The sequence below is a fragment of the Vombatus ursinus genome, unplaced genomic scaffold, assembly GCF_900497805.2.
Source record: "Vombatus ursinus unplaced genomic scaffold, bare-nosed wombat genome assembly UNPS02009975.1, whole genome shotgun sequence".
NCBI lineage: Eukaryota > Metazoa > Chordata > Mammalia > Diprotodontia > Vombatidae > Vombatus > Vombatus ursinus.
In genome coordinates this window covers 482,280-500,284 of record NW_020949753.1, presented here as the reverse complement: position 1 = coordinate 500,284, position 18,005 = coordinate 482,280, and positions in this window count along the sequence as shown.

Below are 18,005 nucleotides of genomic sequence, written 5' to 3'. Positions count from 1 at the left end.
CTGTATGAATGCCTTTTTGATTGGGTCAAGAAAGGAACAGCACGCTTAGCTAACCAAAGAAGCTGACTTCACTTCCGAGCCTTTAAACAGTGAGAGAAATTTCAGCAGTTGTTCAGTTCAGTGACAGGACACTTATGTGGTGGAGGATTCTGGGCTCAGGAACACCTGGAAGAGACAGACCCTCACACCTGTATGAGAGGACAGTAAAGTGGTTGGGGATGGAAAAGCTTATAGAGAATGTTGTATTTTCCCCTCCCCCCAAACCCTCAATCACCATGTCGTTGGAGAGCCTGGACTATCAGCAGATAGTGCATCCAGAGGACATGTGGAGGACAGAGATGAACAAACATAGACACAAATAGATAAAGAAAGATAGCCATCAGAGGGAGGAAGAAGCTTCAATGAGCATGATACCTTTATACCAAAGAAGAATGGTCTTCCACTAACTTTCAGTGCTGTTCAGTCATTTTTCAGTCGTGCCCCGCTCTTCATGACCCCATTTGGGGTTTTCTTGGCAAAGATACTGGAGTGATTTGCTATTTCCTTCTCCATCTCATTTTACAGATGAGGAAACTGAGGCAAACAGGGCTAAGTGACTTGCTCAGGGTCACGCAGCTAGTAAGTGTTTGAGGTAGCATTTGAACTGAAGTCCTCCTAACTCCAGGGCCAGCACTCTATTCACTGCATCACCTAGCTGCCTTCTCCATCAACTAGGAGTTGTGAATTTATTCTTCGGCCACAAGTGTTCCCTATACATGTGCTTCTCCTCTCAGCCATCATACTCTAAGTTTGAGTACACTCTTCCCAGGGACCTTGTGTGTTTTTTGTGGGAAAGTATGCCCAATAATTTTGGGGGAAATATTTTGCAACCACTGTTCTTGCTAGAACGTGTTAGTAAATATCTTTGTAAAAGATCATTGAGGTTACTGGCTAATAATCAGTGGGAAACACCCCAGTTCAGGGCTCATGAGTGATAATACTAAAACCCCCAGTTTCTTAGGGTAATCTCTAGGACCCCGAGAATGACTATTTGGCTGTCCTTTGGAGACCTGCCTAATTAATGCAAGAGAAGATAATCCTAGAGTAAATGCTATACAAGCAGCATGTATGTGGTAATAACAGTCTAATGTCTTTGCAGGACATTTCACTGTGGAAAGTCCCAGTAGCTTTGTATATTTATTTGTGTCTTATTGGGCTGTCTTGCCTAGCGGCCTCAGAGCCATCTGCTCTGAGTAGAAAGACTGCTTAATAGTCCAAAGCAGCTGTCACAGAGAGCTTCGGTGCTTCTCTCCAGCATGACCTTGAGTTACCATCCTTTCTAGGTAAAGAGATTATTCACCTCTGTGAGTCAATTAATAAAACTCCAAGGAAAGTCATGACAACTTGTGCTAAATGACATGGGTCGGGACCAGGGAGTGAGGATGGAGACGTCATGATTTAGGGGGAACTTTAGCATTCAAAAACAAAATGGAAAACCCCGAAGCAGACCTGGCAACTGTCCATTAAAGTCTGCCAAGTGTTCAATGCCCAAGTAGAGTCATAGATGGAGGAACTAGCCTAGAAATCATGCATTCTAATGCTGATTGTTTTCCAATTATCTCTTAGAATAAATTATCTTTTAAGAAAAATATGTATAAACATGAATGTAAAATTTATATTGTTATCCTATCTTTATATTACCTTCATTTCCAAATGATCACTCCTAGTTCCTTAATTAGCGAGCCATCCCCCTAAAAAAGTGATCTGGAAAGGAAAAAAAAACCACAAAGCTGTTCAATGTGACTGATGTGGTAATCAAGTTCAACGGTATGCAAAATATTCTGCATTCATACTTCCTCACCTCTGCAAAAAGGGAACGATAGTGACACTTCCCATCTCTTCTCATCTTGTGGGTCTGGTCATAGTAATTAGTGATCAGTTTAGAATTTTTGTTGTTATTGTTCTTTCCATTTACATTGTGAACAAATTGCTTTTTAAATGTTTCTTTATACTTGATAAATGTCCCATTATTTTCCATAAGGTAAAGCAGTCTCTCCCAAGTCATTTGGTCTTGGACAAAAGCATGTTGTATTTAGAAGGCTCCTTAATGGGAGATCCATGAAAAGATACAGGCAAGGGGCAGCTATGTGGTGCAGTGGATAGAGCACTGGCCCTGAAATCAGGAGGACCTGAGTTCAAATCCGGCCTCAGACCAAACACTTGACACTTACTAGCTGTGTGACCCTGGGCAAGTCACTTAACTCCAATTGCCTAAAAAAAAAAAAAGATAGAGGCAAGAATTATCCAGGATGTCTGGATGAGTTTCAATCTACACTAACGGGGAAAATAGCCATGTTGACAAGATTGCAGGCTCATGTTTAATATCTTAAAGGGGAAAATATCACTAGCATTGCCATTATCTTACAGAACTCTTATTCATTCTATGGAACACTAAGGTTCTGAGGAATGGTTTGGAAAATGTTGGCAAACAAATAGAATAGTCCCTTCAGTATTTGGGGAATCAGTGAAAGGTTGATTTGCTTTCTATTTTCTGAAAAAAAAATATGTTGGGGAAAACTTTTGAAATTTAACAAAAGGGTAAACTGAGGCATCTTCTCAGTTACATCTCAATATTTACCATTTCAGAAATTAAAGTATATTAATATTATTACAAAAATAATTTTGAACTTATAGACCCCTACAAAAGGTCTCAGGTGCTCCAAGGAGTCTTCAGAGCTCACTTTGAGAATCAGTGCTGTGTATAAGCATTAAACTACTATCCTCTGTAAATGGTGATATTGGGAAAGGGGTTCAAATCCTGCCTGGCACTCATTACTTCTCATGTGCACTGTGACAATAGCCTCCTAATTGATCACCTTTCCTCAAGTCACTCCCCTCTCCAGCCTATTCTTCACACACCTGCCAAAGTGATTTTCCAAAAGCGCAGGCAGGTCTGACCGTATCACCCTGTTACTCAAACTACAGAGACTCCTAATTACCTCTAGAATCAAATATAAACTTCTCTTTTTGGCATTTACAGCTCTTCACAACCTGTGTCCTTCCTCCTTTTCCGGTCTTCTTACATATTGCTCTCCCATGGTCCAGCTACATTGGCTTCCTCACTCTTTGTCTCCAGGCCCTGGTGCTGGCTGTCCTCCATATCTGGAAAGCTCCCCCTCCTCACCCCTTAGAATCTCTGACTTCCTTCCAGATTCAGTCCAAGTATGACTATCTGCAGGATGCTTTTTCTGTTCCCTGCTCCTTCCACCCTGACTGTCCTCCCCTAGCTGCTTGTAGCTTACCCCAAGATCAATTTGTATCTATTCCATACATATCTCCTACCCACCTTTTTTGTGTACCTGCGTTTCCCCAGTTAGAATGGAAAAGTCTTAGAGTCGGGGACTATTTCCCCTTTTTTATTTTTCCAATTCAGTGGCTAGCCAGGTACTGAGGCCATATGGAGGGTAGGGACCTTTGCTAATCCTTGTCCTTCCCAAAGAAAGAAAGCATGAATGGGAGGTAGTCTCATCCCAGGCACAGACTGGCTTAGGAGGCTGTGAGCTCATGGCTTGTGCCAGGTGGAGGGAAGTGAATCCTCCCACCCAGTCTTCCAGAGCTCATGGAGTTGTTCTTACATTTCAAGGCCAGCAGGAAGAAGGGGGCCTGAGGAGTAGGAATCATCCCCTTTAGTGTATCTATGGATTTCTGGCTCAGCAGCCAATTAAAAGAGAAATAATGGCTGACAGGAAATAAGCAGACATCTACACCTGTTCTGAATGTCCACCTCCACCATCCATATCCCCAAAGCACTATATTTATACTTCTAGTGCTAGTACAATGCCTGCCACATGGAAGGAAGGAAGGGAGGGAGGGAAAAAAGGAGGGTGGAGGACGGAAGGAGAGGAGAAAAAGGAGGGGGGAGGAGGGAAGGAGAGGAGAAAAAGGAGGGTGGAGGAGGGAAGGAAAGGAGAGAAAGGAGGGTGGAGGAGGGAAGGAAAGGAGAAAAAGGAGGGTGGAGGAGGGAAGGAAAGGAGAGAAAGGAGGGTGGAGGAGGGAAGGAAAGGAGAGAAAGGAGGGTGGAGGAGGGAAGGAAAGGAGAAAAAGGAGGGAGGGAGGGAGGGAAGGAAGGAGGGAGAAAGGAAGGAAAGAAAGGAAAAAAGGAAGGGAGGGAAGAAGGAAAGAAGAAAAAGGAGGGAGGGGGAAGACAGAAAAAAGAAGAGAAGAAATAAGGAAGGAAAGAGGAAAGAAGGAAAGTTCCTGATGTATATATGCCAAGCACTGTACTAAACACTTCACAAATATTGTCTTATTTGATCCTCACAACAAACCTAGGAGGGACATGGTATTATTATCCCCCTTTTATGGTTGAGGAAACTGAGGCAAACAGGTTAAGTGTCATACAGCTAGTAAATGTCTAACAGACCCATCACAGTCTATCTGTTGCATTTCCTGCCTGTCACATGCTTACCTAGTAAACACTTAATAAATGTTTGCTCATTGATTGATTTCTATTTATTGTTTGTGTAACCTTGAGTTAAGTCATTTAACATCTTGAGCCTCAATGTTTCCTTATCTGTAAAGTAAGGGGCACTAGCTTGCCCCTGAGGTCCCTTGCAGATCTAATTCTATGATTTGATGGTGCTGCTTCTGGCCCCTGTCCAAGTAGGAACCAGGTCTTCAGACAATGACCAGATCTCCCACCAGGTATGGTCTACAGAAGTTGCTACAGGATATGGGGAAACGGAATGAGAGAAGAGATAGAGGAAGGATTTTCTCTTATCTAAAAGTTCCCCTAAGATGCAAAGGGAAAAAAATCATGGCAGACATTGTTATAGAGGGTATCTGTAATGTCTCATCTCAGTTAAAAGCCAAAAGAGCACTGGTTCTGGAGTTAGAGGGCATGAGTTCAAGTACTACACCTGACTCTACCTGCATGACTCTGGGCAAATCATTTAACTTCCTTGAGCCTCAGATTTCTTATCTATAAAATGAGCAGATTTCATTCAATAGCTTCAGAGGTCCTTTCTCACTTCGAGCTATGGTCCTAAATTCCAGTAAAGGAAATGGATTAGTGAGAAACTTGGGAACCTTTCTCTGTGTATGCCTTGAATATAGCAGCATAAGAAGCAGTGATTTACATAGCAAGAATCACAGGAAGGAAGGCAGCACTACCTAGAAACACTCCCTAGGGATGGACAGGCATCAAACACCATCAGAAGTGTCATGATTGAGATAATGAAGATGTAAGGGAAGGCATTGGATGACTATGCAAATATCTAGCTGGTATTCATAGTAGAAAACTTGGTTACTATACCTTCCAGTTGAAGGCAAAAGAAGAAAGAAAAAAAGGACCATGCAGAAAGGAACCCAGAAGAGAAATGCATATCAGAAATTCTGAATTTCCTTAATCAGCAAATGAATGCAAAAGTCAAAAAGTAAGTGGGTAGAGAGTGCAAAAACCAAGATAGTTGTATTTCCAGGTATATAAATAACTAGTCAAGATACACACACACACACACACACACACACACATACGTAGATATGTATATATATGCATGTATATGTATTTATGCATATTTGTGTATGTATATAGGTGTGAGTATATATACACACATATGTGTATGTATAGGTATATACACATGCATATATGTATGTATGTATTTATATACATATTATATTTATATACATACCTGTGTATACTATTCTATATTCCTCTACTACACAGTAAGTGTCATAGGTCAGTTGAAGCATCTTACATAAACTTTATACTTCTCCCAGGACCCAGCATAATACTTCTAATAGATTGTGTTTAATAAACTTTGAATTGAATTATTCCTCTCTGTAGCTAGGCTTGTAAATTGCTGCAATTAGAATAACAACAAATAATAGCAAATATAACAAATATAACTAGAGGGAAAGGTTTGGGGGAATGAGTTTGTAGGCTCTCCCTAGAAGTTGGAGGATTTAGCCATCTCTTATCCAGCAATTTAGCAACTGAACATTCAGTCAAAGGAGAAATCAATAATTTTTTTGCAATGGTTCCATTATACGTCTTTGTGAGTATCTCTTTCTATTCTGAGCATTGTCTAGAAAACCCAATGAAAGCTAGCCCAATTTCAAAGAGCCCCCTCCCAACCATTCCATTAACCCCCTTACACCTCTTTGCTCCCAACCTTTTTATCTTGCTGTCTGTGCTGAAATTTAAGGAAGACCAGGAGCACCTGTTAGAGTTGGAAAGCACCATGTTCTCTAGGTTATGCTAGCCAGTGGACTGGCAGTTTGGGAACACACAGCCATAAAGTGCTTAATGCACCAGGCACCTCTTGCCCATTTGGGAGAAAAATGCCCAATACACTGTAGTTTCTCATACATCTGACTACCTACCCATTTCCCTAATTGTTTCATTGTTTATAAAATGAAGGGAGTAGACTCCGTAACTTGTGATGTTTCAATAAATTTATGATTCTGAGACCTGGTTTCAAATCTCAGCTCTTCCATTTGATACCTTTGTGACTAGAAAAATCATTTTTACTTCTCTGGGCCCTAGTTTCATCATTTGTGAAATGAGGAGGGTGAACTCAATGACCTTTACCAACCCTTCCAGCTGCAAATCTCTGATCTTACTGTGTGAGTCTAATTATTGACGCATTTGTAAGTTTGGATTTTCACATTACAATATTCTGAAAGAGGGATACATCTGTACAAATAAATATGTGCCTAGAGAGACACTCTACTGCTCCTCTTTGCAGATAGAAAAACAGAGGCGTACAGGTATTCACTGAATTAATTGCTGGAGGTCACCTATCCTCAGCATGGAAAAGCAAAAACAACAATAATTTTATTTTATTTTATTTTATTTTGAGTTTAACTCTTTTAATGGATAGCTGGGCTTCTTCCATAACAAACAAAATATTTTGAGATCATCTTCGTGGATTATGCAGATTATTCAGTAATATTCATAGTTACACATTATATAAAATGGATCATAAGAAATTTTAGGCATACATTTTCTCAATGAAATTTCTTAGCCTCTCCCCCTTAGTACAACAGCATATTCATACTATATTATTCAGATAATGGCAAATCAAAATAATCTTTTAAAGATTATTTATTAAACATAGGTGGTAAAGGTGTGGTTTTCTTCTCTCATTCTTTTGGGAGCGTGCAGCATTGTGAAGAAATACAAACACATACAACTATGTATTGTAAAGTCCCTGCTGTGATCTATGAGAGGATTATCCACAAACAATAATTAAAAAAATTAAAAACAAAACTAGGCCTCTTGAAGATTGTTTTGTTGATTTGGGTTTTGTGGCTGTTTCTGTATTTTCTGGACGTTATACCATATTAGCTTTCTTTTTTCACTCTCTGTTTCTATCTTTGTATCTATGTCTCTCTCTGTCTCTGCGTCTCTGTCTCTTTCTCTCTCCTTCAAGGCAAGGATTTAGAATCTTAGCTCTTTGGATTGATTTCATGAGCCGAAAGTCAGAAATTGGTCAAGAGTAGAATGAAGCTCTGGAGACCAGGGAGGTGATGACCATTCACTCAGAGTCTCCTCGTAGTCAGTACTGATTCCCTTGGCCCTGAGTGGTATTGGGAGGAGTAAGCCCTTGCAGGTGTCATCTTTCAGAGTGACCACAAAACTCGGGATCCTGACCACTTGTGGTGATTCAGGTTTCCGTGTGGCTCTGCATCTGAGTAGGGGGGTGCTAAACCCCAGGATCTGGCAACAGTTCAGCTCTGCCAATCATATCCTCCCTCCCTACGATTCCTCTGTGGTTTCAATTGGAGCTCATGTTACTGATTTCCTGTCCTCAACTGCTGTAGGTTTACGCACAATTGGGGCTTTATCCCTATTTTTCAGGATGGGTAGGGGGAACTCTCAGATACAGTACTGAGAGACGATCATTCCTTTTGAGATGCAAGGGGAACACGAGTCATTTGTTTTGGAACAAATAAACATAGTTAAGCATTTTTTTTTTTCTTTTCTAATTGGTAGGGTTGGGAGAAAGGGGCATAGATATACTGATTTTAAAAAGAGGACTGTTGAAACAGGTTTTAAAATGCACAGCTCAGTAGAGAAGGAAGTTCAAAAGGAAGCATAGATTAGCTGGACAGTTTTGGAAAAAAATGTGTAACATATCAAAAGCAAGTGGTATGAAGTGGAGATTCACATGCAATTTTCATTGGTGTTCTACTGTGTTTATGGAAATGTTCTTTTGGGGGGATGTTTAAGTTCAAAATAAAAAAAATAATAAATTTTAAAACAAAGAAAGGGAAACTCAAAAGAAGATTGTATGCTTTTTCTTGACCATCAGAATCATCACTTTGAAGGATGTAATCAGCTTTAAGGAAATAAGTTTCTATGAGGACAAAATGACCTTCAATCCGCAGTGTCAGGGAGCAAAAATTTAGAAATGCCGTCTCCCACACCACTAAGGAAAATCTTCAGAGGCCAATGCCTCTGATAGGTCTGATACTCTTTAGCAAGGGTGTCCTTTACTGATTCTTTGAAGAGGCCCATTCCTAGGAATTCAACACATTAGGAACTTGACCTAAAAGACATTTTCCAACTACATTTAGTGACTTCACCCTTTCCGTCATTCAAATTTCATTTACTTAAGCTGCCCTGATTATGAGGGCCCCTCCAGGTAACTTCATCTAGGGAACTAGACAGTAGCTGAATGGGCAACAGCTTAAAAGCCACAAATGTCAACTTGTTAACTTGATTTTTTTTAAGTTTATAAATTATAGTTAGGAATTCATGGGTCTAAGTGCTATACAGAAAATAAATAAATAAAATATGAATTAAAAAGTAAATAAAAACATTATATAAATGTGAATTTTATGTGTGAGCATATATATGTATGTGTGCATGTATGTGTGTGCACATTTATACACACACGCATATATAAACATATATTTATATATGCACACATAATGCCTAGCAGGCAAATTGCAACCAGCTCACAATGGTGTTTATTGCACTGCTCTATATATAGAAAAGCCAAGTCTGATAGAGGCTTTACTTTGAGAGCTGTTTGATCCTTCCTTTCGTCGCCATGTGATGGAAAGCACTTTGACTGGCCCTAAGCTCAGGGTAAGGGAGAAATAGCCACTGGACATTCACTTCACAGACTTCAGCTCTTGTGACCAAACATAGAGCCTTCTGCTACAGGAAGGTTTGCCTAAGAAGGGGATTGATTTTCGTTTGGTCCTGCAAATAGACTCGGTGAACTTGGCCAGGAGAAAGGAGGCTAGAAAGGGAGCAGGAAAGAGAGAAAGAGGGAGAAGGCTGAAGAAAAGAAGGAGGGGAAGGTAGAAAGAAAGAGAGAGAAAGAGGTGGAGAGAAGAGGGACAAAGGAAGGAAGGGAGGGAGACAGAGAGCAAGAGAGAATGAGAGAGCAAAAGAGACACACACAGAGAGAGTGTGTGTGTGTCCCCTAGTGTAGATGAATACTTTCCAAAAGACAGCAATTCCATGTTTCAAGTTCACAGCACAACTGACCTAACCTATGACTTGAGTGCTGGAAACTAACTTACTTACACTTTCATTGTTGAGCCTAGGATTTTGGGGAAAAAAGGATCTATAATCCAGAATCCTCTTCTGTTAAACACATAACCACATTGACTGACTAAATATTTACAAATTCACTGAGCCTCATCATTAAAAAAGACATCCTTTTCTTATTAAAAAAAAGTGTGTGTATATATATACACATACACATGTATGTATGTACAATACATATATACATACATATACACACATCTACATATACATACATACATGGATCTGTATCTCTCTAACCATCCATGCATCCATCTATCCATCTATCATCTATCTATCTAACTACCTATCTATCTATCAAGACGCACACCTTCTTGGGAAAGAATATCTGTGTTTCTGTTTCCACAGATTAGAGTATCTAAGATCAAAGATGGCCCTCTTTCATTGGCCTGCATTAGAATTAGAAGGCTATTGACTAATTCATCTTGGTGGTCATTGCTTCTTTGTAGCACAGAGCTGACCCTACGCTCTCAAAAGCTGTGTAGCAAAGTGCAAGCTGGCCTAAGTTATGCCACGGTGGAAAAGATTTGAATATGTGGTCCCAGCAACAGACTGTATGCTTTCTGAGGACAAACTTATCTAACTATGAAGAGATTCATCACCAGTAGATTGGGCACTCAATGTCAAATTCTTTGGCTGTGGCAATCAGTGAAAAAATGAAAAATGTAAAATGGTCTTCAGTTCTATGGGACCCCTTTCTGCCTCTGCAATGACAGCAGCAGAGAGGCCAGAGAAGGGGACAAAGGGTGCTAAGAATCACACTGTTTCTTGGCTATCCAAAAACATTAACTTAATCGTTAGCCCTTTTAAGTGTGAAATTCTTGTCTAATCACTAACAAGTGGATGTATTACTAGAGCAAGTAAACTGTAGCAATCTTGACATTCTTACTCTAAAGGAAACTAAAAAAGAGAACTAAAGTAACTCCAAAGTTCTCCTTGAGGAGGCAAATAAAGGAGTTGGAAGAGTTGTTTTTTCCTGATCACCCAAATGAAACCAGAAAAATCTTTTCATGAGACAACTTGTCATCACATATTGAAATACTCATCACAAGTGTTTGCGAAAAGATTAGTATGAAAATAATTGCAACATATGTGCCACTATTTCTCAGTTACTAGGGAAAAGGAGTTAAAAAATCCTATGAAGAACTAAATAAGATTCTCTAAATTAAAGCAATGTATACTTTGAGGCTCGGTGATATCAGTGTAAAGGAAAATATAGTGGAAATGGTTAAAAATATGTTGGAAAATATGGCTCAGGTATAAGAAATGAAAGAGGCTAAATATGTGTAGACTACACAATCTTCTTCAAGAAAAAATCAAGAAGGATTAGACATGGTTACATCAAAAATTGATTGTATTTTGATGGACAGGATATAACTCATTATTAATGTGGGAGTCAGTCTTAATTGGTTCTGTGGACCATCAGATCACTGACTTGTTAAGAGTGAATATAAAACTAGAAGGAATAATAAAAAATAAGAAAAAAGATGTAACTTGTGTTTAAAACAATTCCAACCTGACATATTTAAATGAACTGTTGAACTAGATGGAAAATGGATGTCAACACTGATGATGACAATCTTATACTGAAGTTTAATGGATGATAACAATTGCCAAAATGAGATTAAAATTTTATAATTGCCCTCACTAGCAAATGCTAGATCTTCTTGCCAAACAGAAAGGTATAGTAGCTATGGGCAACATTTTCATTATATAAAGTCCTTTGTAAAATATTATGGAGAAAGATGGTGGAAGACTGAGTAATATTGCTTCATAAAACACTAATAAGCAATGGAGAGAAAAATAGGATTAAAGAAAGTTTGGCAAGTGTCCCAACTAGGTAGAGTAAAACAAGGGTATGAAAAGAGAGAGACTCTATTGAGATCTAAGGGAAAAAAGTCCTAAAATTTAGGGTTGTCTAAGAATGAAATGGGTTTCTTTAGGAAGCAGTGAATGCCAAAGTCATTGAACTTGTCCAAATAGAAAGTGTTTGGATTAATAATTAAAGATCTTCAAATTAGAGCTGGGAGGGACCATTTTATGGATGAAGAAACTGAGGCCACAGAAGGTTTGTTTAAAAAGATGATTTGTTTTTATTCCAACCTGAACACCAAATAGCATCTGCATTTCCTCCTGTTTCATTTCACTTAGATGTGGAGTGAAAGTTGGGGCAGCCAAGTTAGATCAGATGACCTCTAAGGACCCTTCCACTTCTAAATTCTATGGTCCTATTGAAGTCAACAATATATATAGATATAGTAGAACAAATAAAACAGAATTCTGCACAAAACTGGGGACCTCTATTATATACAGCTTGCTTTTCTTTTTACTATATTAATTCACATTTCTATATTTAATAATATTGCATCTAAATAGCACTTTAAGCTAGTGAGTCAGGATTCCAATTCATGTTTTCTTGATTGTACTAATAATGGTAATAACTAGCATTTTATAGCACCTTAAAGTTTGGAAAGTGCTTTACAAATATTACCTCATTTGAGCATCACAACAATCCTGGGAAGTCGGTGCTATTATTATCCTCGTGTAACAGATGAGGAAACTGAGGCAGAAAGTGACTTGGCCAGGGTCACCTTGCTAGCAAGTGTCTGAAGCCAGATTTGAACTTGCATCCTCCTTACCACAAGTCCACCTCTCCACTGGCCATGGAGCTACATCTAATCTAATCATTCTTGCTATCTAGTTTCTATGCTTCTTAAGGAGTGAAAGTATTGTCAAAATATTGACATAATAAAGTTGCTTAATCTTTTAAAATCATTATTTGAATTTTTGCAGTCTCTGAATTTTCTTAGCCTAGGGCAAAACTCCAGCCACTTGACTGTAGTTATGACTTGGATCATCCAATGACTTCTATATTCACCCCGGAACGATGAGGGAAAGGCGCAGCAGGGGGTTAATCTTCAAAGCTGGATGATCATATTTCTAAAGTGAGTGGCAAAGTGTTTTACGATTGTCTCCTCCTTACTGTGGAAAGTCTGTAGGCTATTCCCGTAAAAATGTGGATGGAGTTAGATTAGAAATGGCTTCCTTGCCCTGGACCCGCTTCCCTGGTTGTTAGTAATATAGAGGCAGTCGCTGAAGCAAGCCAGATAATCCTCGGCACCTACTTCTATTCATAGATCAGTGTGTGTGTAAATATGCAGATACCAACTCAAGCATTATGGAAAGAGTATATGCTTACAGGGACCAAAATAGTGTGGACATTAAACTCAGGCATTTGTCTCATCGGGGACCACAAAACTTTTCCCTCGCTAGAGTTTATTAGTTTTAATTTAAATGTTTTAAACAAAATATTCTGCAACTAAAAAAAAATGTCAGAAAACAGAAACGTCTATAGGCCTGCAATGTATCAGGCCAATATTCTTTCCTCCTTTTTCATTTCACTTTGGTGTGGAGTGAAAGTTGGGGCAGCCTCCACGGAGCTGTGGTCCACTCCCAGCTCCTAATAAAATGGGCTCAACTTTTTAAACCTGGATTTGACTCATACTTTGCTTCAAATTTCCTTAACCTTTGAAAGCCCATAAATACAACAGGTATTACTCAATGCTGTGCAGTTCCAAGTGCTGGATTTGGAGTAAGAGGACCTGAATTCAAATCTAGACTACTATCTGTGCAACCTTGGACTTGTCATTTAATTTCTCCGGACCCAGTTAGATTGTATGACCTCTAAGGACCCTTCCACTTCTAAATTCTCTGGTCCTGTTGAAGTCAACAAGCTTTTATTAGGCACCTACAGTGTTATAGCTAGGGAGCACCAGGCCTAGAGACATCATGACTTAAGTTCAAATCTTCAGATACTTCCTGGCTGTGTGACCCTGGGCAAGTCACTTACCCTCTACCTGCCTCACTTCCTCACCTATAAAAATGGGGATAATGATAGTACCTACATCCCAGGGTTGTTGTGAGGGTCAAATGAGAGAATAAAGCACTTGGCACATCACCTGACAAATAGTAGGCACTTAATAAATGCTTGTTCCCTTCCTTGTTCCTCTTCCAGGCACTAGGAATCATTGTATAGTAAGCTCCTTGAAGGCAGGGCTATCTTTTGTCTCTTTTTGTATCCCCAGCTCTTAATATAGCTCCTAACACATAGTAGGCACTTAATAAATATTTATTAATTGAATTGGGGATTCAAAGAGAGGGAAAAATCCAAACAAACAAAACCCAGTCCCTGCCTTCAAGGAGCTTATAGTCTAATGGGGGAGGCAACATGCAGAAAACTATGTACAAACAAGATATATACAAGGTAAACTGGAAATCATCACAGAGGGAAGGTGCTTACATTAAGGGACACTAGGAAAGATTTGTCTTTGATTTGTAAGGTTCTTTTTGTTTGTTTGTTTTGTTTTTTTTCTAGGAAATGAATGGGTTTAAGCGACTTGCTCAGGGTCACACAGCTAGTAAGTGTCAAGTGTCTGAGGCCGTATTTGAACTCAGGTCCTCCTGACTCCAGGGCCAGTACTCTATCCCTTGCACCACCTAGCTGCCCCTGATTTGTAAGGTTCTTATAGATCCTTTTTGGGGTGTTCTGGGAAGACTAGCACCTCTGGTATGAGGGCTGCTGAACCCTTTCCAGGGCTGCTCATCCGTCTTTGGTGTCTACCTTTTCACAAACTCTCACCTGTGGCTCCAAGAAGCTGTACATGCACAGTGGCCATGCCCAGTAAACCATCTCAGCAGACATGCTAAACCAGGGTGAGAGGAACTGCCTCAGACCTGTTGGTGAGTTGGGTAGGGTCTGCCCCAAGCATGGGGCAGAAAGGGCAGATGAGAACAATTTGTTCTATGGGCCATGAAGGAGGCTAAAGCAGGTGATGTAGAAGCACTTAGAGCTTGGCCAGACATGCAAGATGTCAAAGTCATCTACTGCATCTCGGGCCATTGTCAGTTATCTTGACTTTTGTCTTACCACCGGACTTTGATGATTCAGGAAGAGAGAGTGAGGCTGTGTGTACTTATGTCTCACTTAAATCTGATACACCCAGGAGTAGATATCATACTGTGAAACCATTGGTCCTTTTCAAAAAACAGAATGAAGAGAGTCTAAATTTCCAATCAACAGAAAGGAAGGCCTTTTATTGGGGCAATGACTAAAATAACTTATGTTTGCTTGTATTTACTTGATTATTAACCTACTAAACTCAAGGAAGGCAGGGAGAGTAACTTCCCTAAACTTTGTACCTTCCTCAGGGCTTGACAATAGGAACTTAATAAATGTTTACTGAATCCAATTTAGATTATTTAAAGCAGTTTTTTTTTTTACAGGCTTTTGTCTTTAGTTAGCCAGGTCAAAAGTTGAGGTTGAGCACAGTCAAACCTCATTCATTTGGGCTTTACTAATTCAAAATTCGTAATAATTCAGAAGACAGCTGATTTCAAATTTTTGAAGATTTACAAAGCAAATCAATAAGGTGAACAAGTTTGGAAGAGAATATTTCACTACTTAAGGGAGCTCCGTATTTTGAGTGCATCCATGGCTGTGGGCCTTAAATGCAAAACATAGGAGGTTGGTTTGGGGTTTTTTTTCTGGCATGAATGAGGAGTCATTGAAGATTTCTGAGCAGAGTATTCACATGATGAAGATGTTGTTAGAGGAAGATTAATATTGAAATGGTGTGCTGGATGTCAGTGGAAGGGCCAAAGGCTGGAAGTTCGTAAGTAGTCTGTGCCAAGAGGCTGAACAGCATTTTAAAACATACATTGTATAATTGAGTCATTCAGATGAGCTTTGCCCCAAGTTAGACTAGACTGCTCCAATTCCACATTGTGTCCTCTCTAGTGAATATATCTAGGCTGAGTATCTCCCCAGCCATTCAGAACAATACAGTGAAGACTGGACTGCTGAGGAATCCGTAGCTATTTGCCCTAATCTGCAAAGACAGTTTCTTGTATTGGCCTTGGCCACCATGGCCTGGAAGGGAGGATGCTAGGTTCAAGTCTGGCCTCTGACACATTTGGGTTTTACAAGTTTAGGCAAATCACTTAATCTTGCAATTTTTGAGGCAACTCTCCAAAAAGCAGTTCTTAAACTTGCTTGCCTTCGGATTCCTTTACATTCTTAATGGTTGTTGTCCTTTCTCAAAGAGGACCAAAATGAAATCACTGCGTTAGAGTCAAGTGACAGTGTGTCCAGCTGTGGCTGACCAGACCAGAATGCTCTACCACATGTCAGGCACAAATGGTCCATGTGAACATTTGGGGTGGATTCTCTAAATTTTCGCATCTTGAATTTCATTCGAGTTACTTCAATTCTGCTCTGCTTATAGAGCACCTTCTTTGATGAGGGCATGCCATGCTGGGTGATCCTGTGCCAGTGTCTCCCATGTCATGCAATCAATTCCAAAGATCTTGAGAGAGACCTTGAGAGTGTCCTTGTATCCCTTTTTCTGACCACCACAAGAGTAGACTGTCTCAGTTTTAAAGACTCAACCTGTTCCAGTTAGGCAGCCAATGAAAGGAGGCCACACCCACCCATACTGTTGGGGAGGAAGACTACCTCCATCTTGGGAAATCTGGACATGCCCAAGCAGGCCCCCATACGGGAGCCTCCATGTTTGGTAAGTAGGCACGTTCCAAAGGCCCCATTACATAGACGTCAAAACATCTAATTATTATGAAAATAGTTTTGACCTTGTAGATTCCCTAAAATGTCTTAGGAACTGCCAGGGACCCTTAGACAACACTTTGAAAACCACTACTCTAAGATAAGTTGCTGAGAAGCATTGGTATAAAGATATGCTTCCTCTGGGAGTTTCCTATGCTAATGAAATCACAGGTCCAAACCCTATTACTATTTTTCTGAATCAAGAAATATCTCAATGTCTCTTTTGCCTACTATTATTTTCCAGGCCTCAAATACTGTACATTCAGTGAGGAAATGCCCTTTATTCCTACTGGATATTTCCTGTGACTAGGTCTTTCCCTCCATCCTCATGGACCACATTTAATTGAATCTCCTTTATCCTAACTCCATTTATGTTTTCATGCTGTGCTATATAATTTGAGGTTTATAGCCTTCTTATCAGTTCTGAGATCCTAATATCCTTTTTCACCTACAAAAATTGCTCCAAGCTAATGATTTCCCCTCTCCTACAAAGTTATAAATGACTCTCCATGACATAAAAAGTGCCAATTCTGATGTATGCACAATACCAAAACAAACAGCTAAAGAATGCAAAATTTAGCCTATGACTTCAAACAGCTGATTTGACCAATGTATTCCTTTGTTGGATTCTTTTTTGGCTGGATAGATCTGATTTGGGGTGTCAGATGGATCTCTATTTATATAGTCCGCTGTCTATGTAATCAACCCAACTCGCTAAAAAGTAGACTGGTATTAATATACACTGAAAAAATATGACATACCTGTGAGGGACTGTCTGATGTTGGCAGCTACCAGGCTGGGCGCTGTGGCAAGAGTAGGGTAAGATCTGGGTATTTTGGAAGTCGAGGCAGGGGCTGTGGTAGGCAGAGTCGTGGTGAACTGGGATGGGCTGGATATGGAGAAGCCCTGAGGCAGTGGGCAGTGCTATGTGAGATAAGCTGGGTGCTAGGAAGTAGCCGGAGCTTGAGCTCCTGAGGCAAGGGGCGGTGCCATGTGGGAGTGGGACGGCAGAGGACTGAGTTCCCTTTGCTTGGTCCCCTCCCTATATGCAACGTCATCCCCAGATGCCTCTTGTGACCTTCCTGACTTCCTGGGTCCCTTTGTGCAGCACTGACCCCAGTCCCCTCCTCCCAGTATTCTGAGTCTGACTTCCTAGGTCACGTACTCTGTCTATGCGCTAATCCCAGATGCCTCCTCCCTGTATCCGGTCCTAGCCTCCTACGTCACTCCCTCCCCCTTGGTGTGCTAAACTCAGTCAGCCCCTTCCGGTATCTGACCCTACAATCATTGGCTAGTAAGCGGGCTGGGGAGGAGGGGCTAGGTAGGTATTTAGGAACAAGCATGGTCAGATCACGTGTGCTCTCTCTTGGCTCCTGCTCTGTTGCTCTGGCCTTGCTGCTTGGGCTTGCTGTGATGGCCTCTGAATAAAGCTCTGGTGTTGGTGCCTCCCGATGGCTCGTCTCTGTGTGTTTATCCAGTTGAGGACCGAAGACTCGGAAGTGAGTATGACTCTGGTCGCGTGCTCCTTATAGGAGGAGAGGGTACCAGCGTGCGGCCGGCAGAAGGTCGGCGTGCGGCCAGTTCACATACCCTTAAGTAGCGAGTGTGTAAGTGCATTGGAGGGGTTGGGTTGGGGAGGGGGATAATAGATCCATCTTCTTTTCACAGCCCCAGTAGAAAAGGACTCAGAATTCTTCACAGAGAGTAGGTGAGGTAGGACAGCTTATCTTAGGTAAGTTTTTCTCCATTGTCAATAGTAATAGCTTTCTGGTCACCAGCTGAATCTGGGGTGTGTGTGTGTGTGTGTGTGTGTGTGTGTGTGTGTGTGTGTGTGTG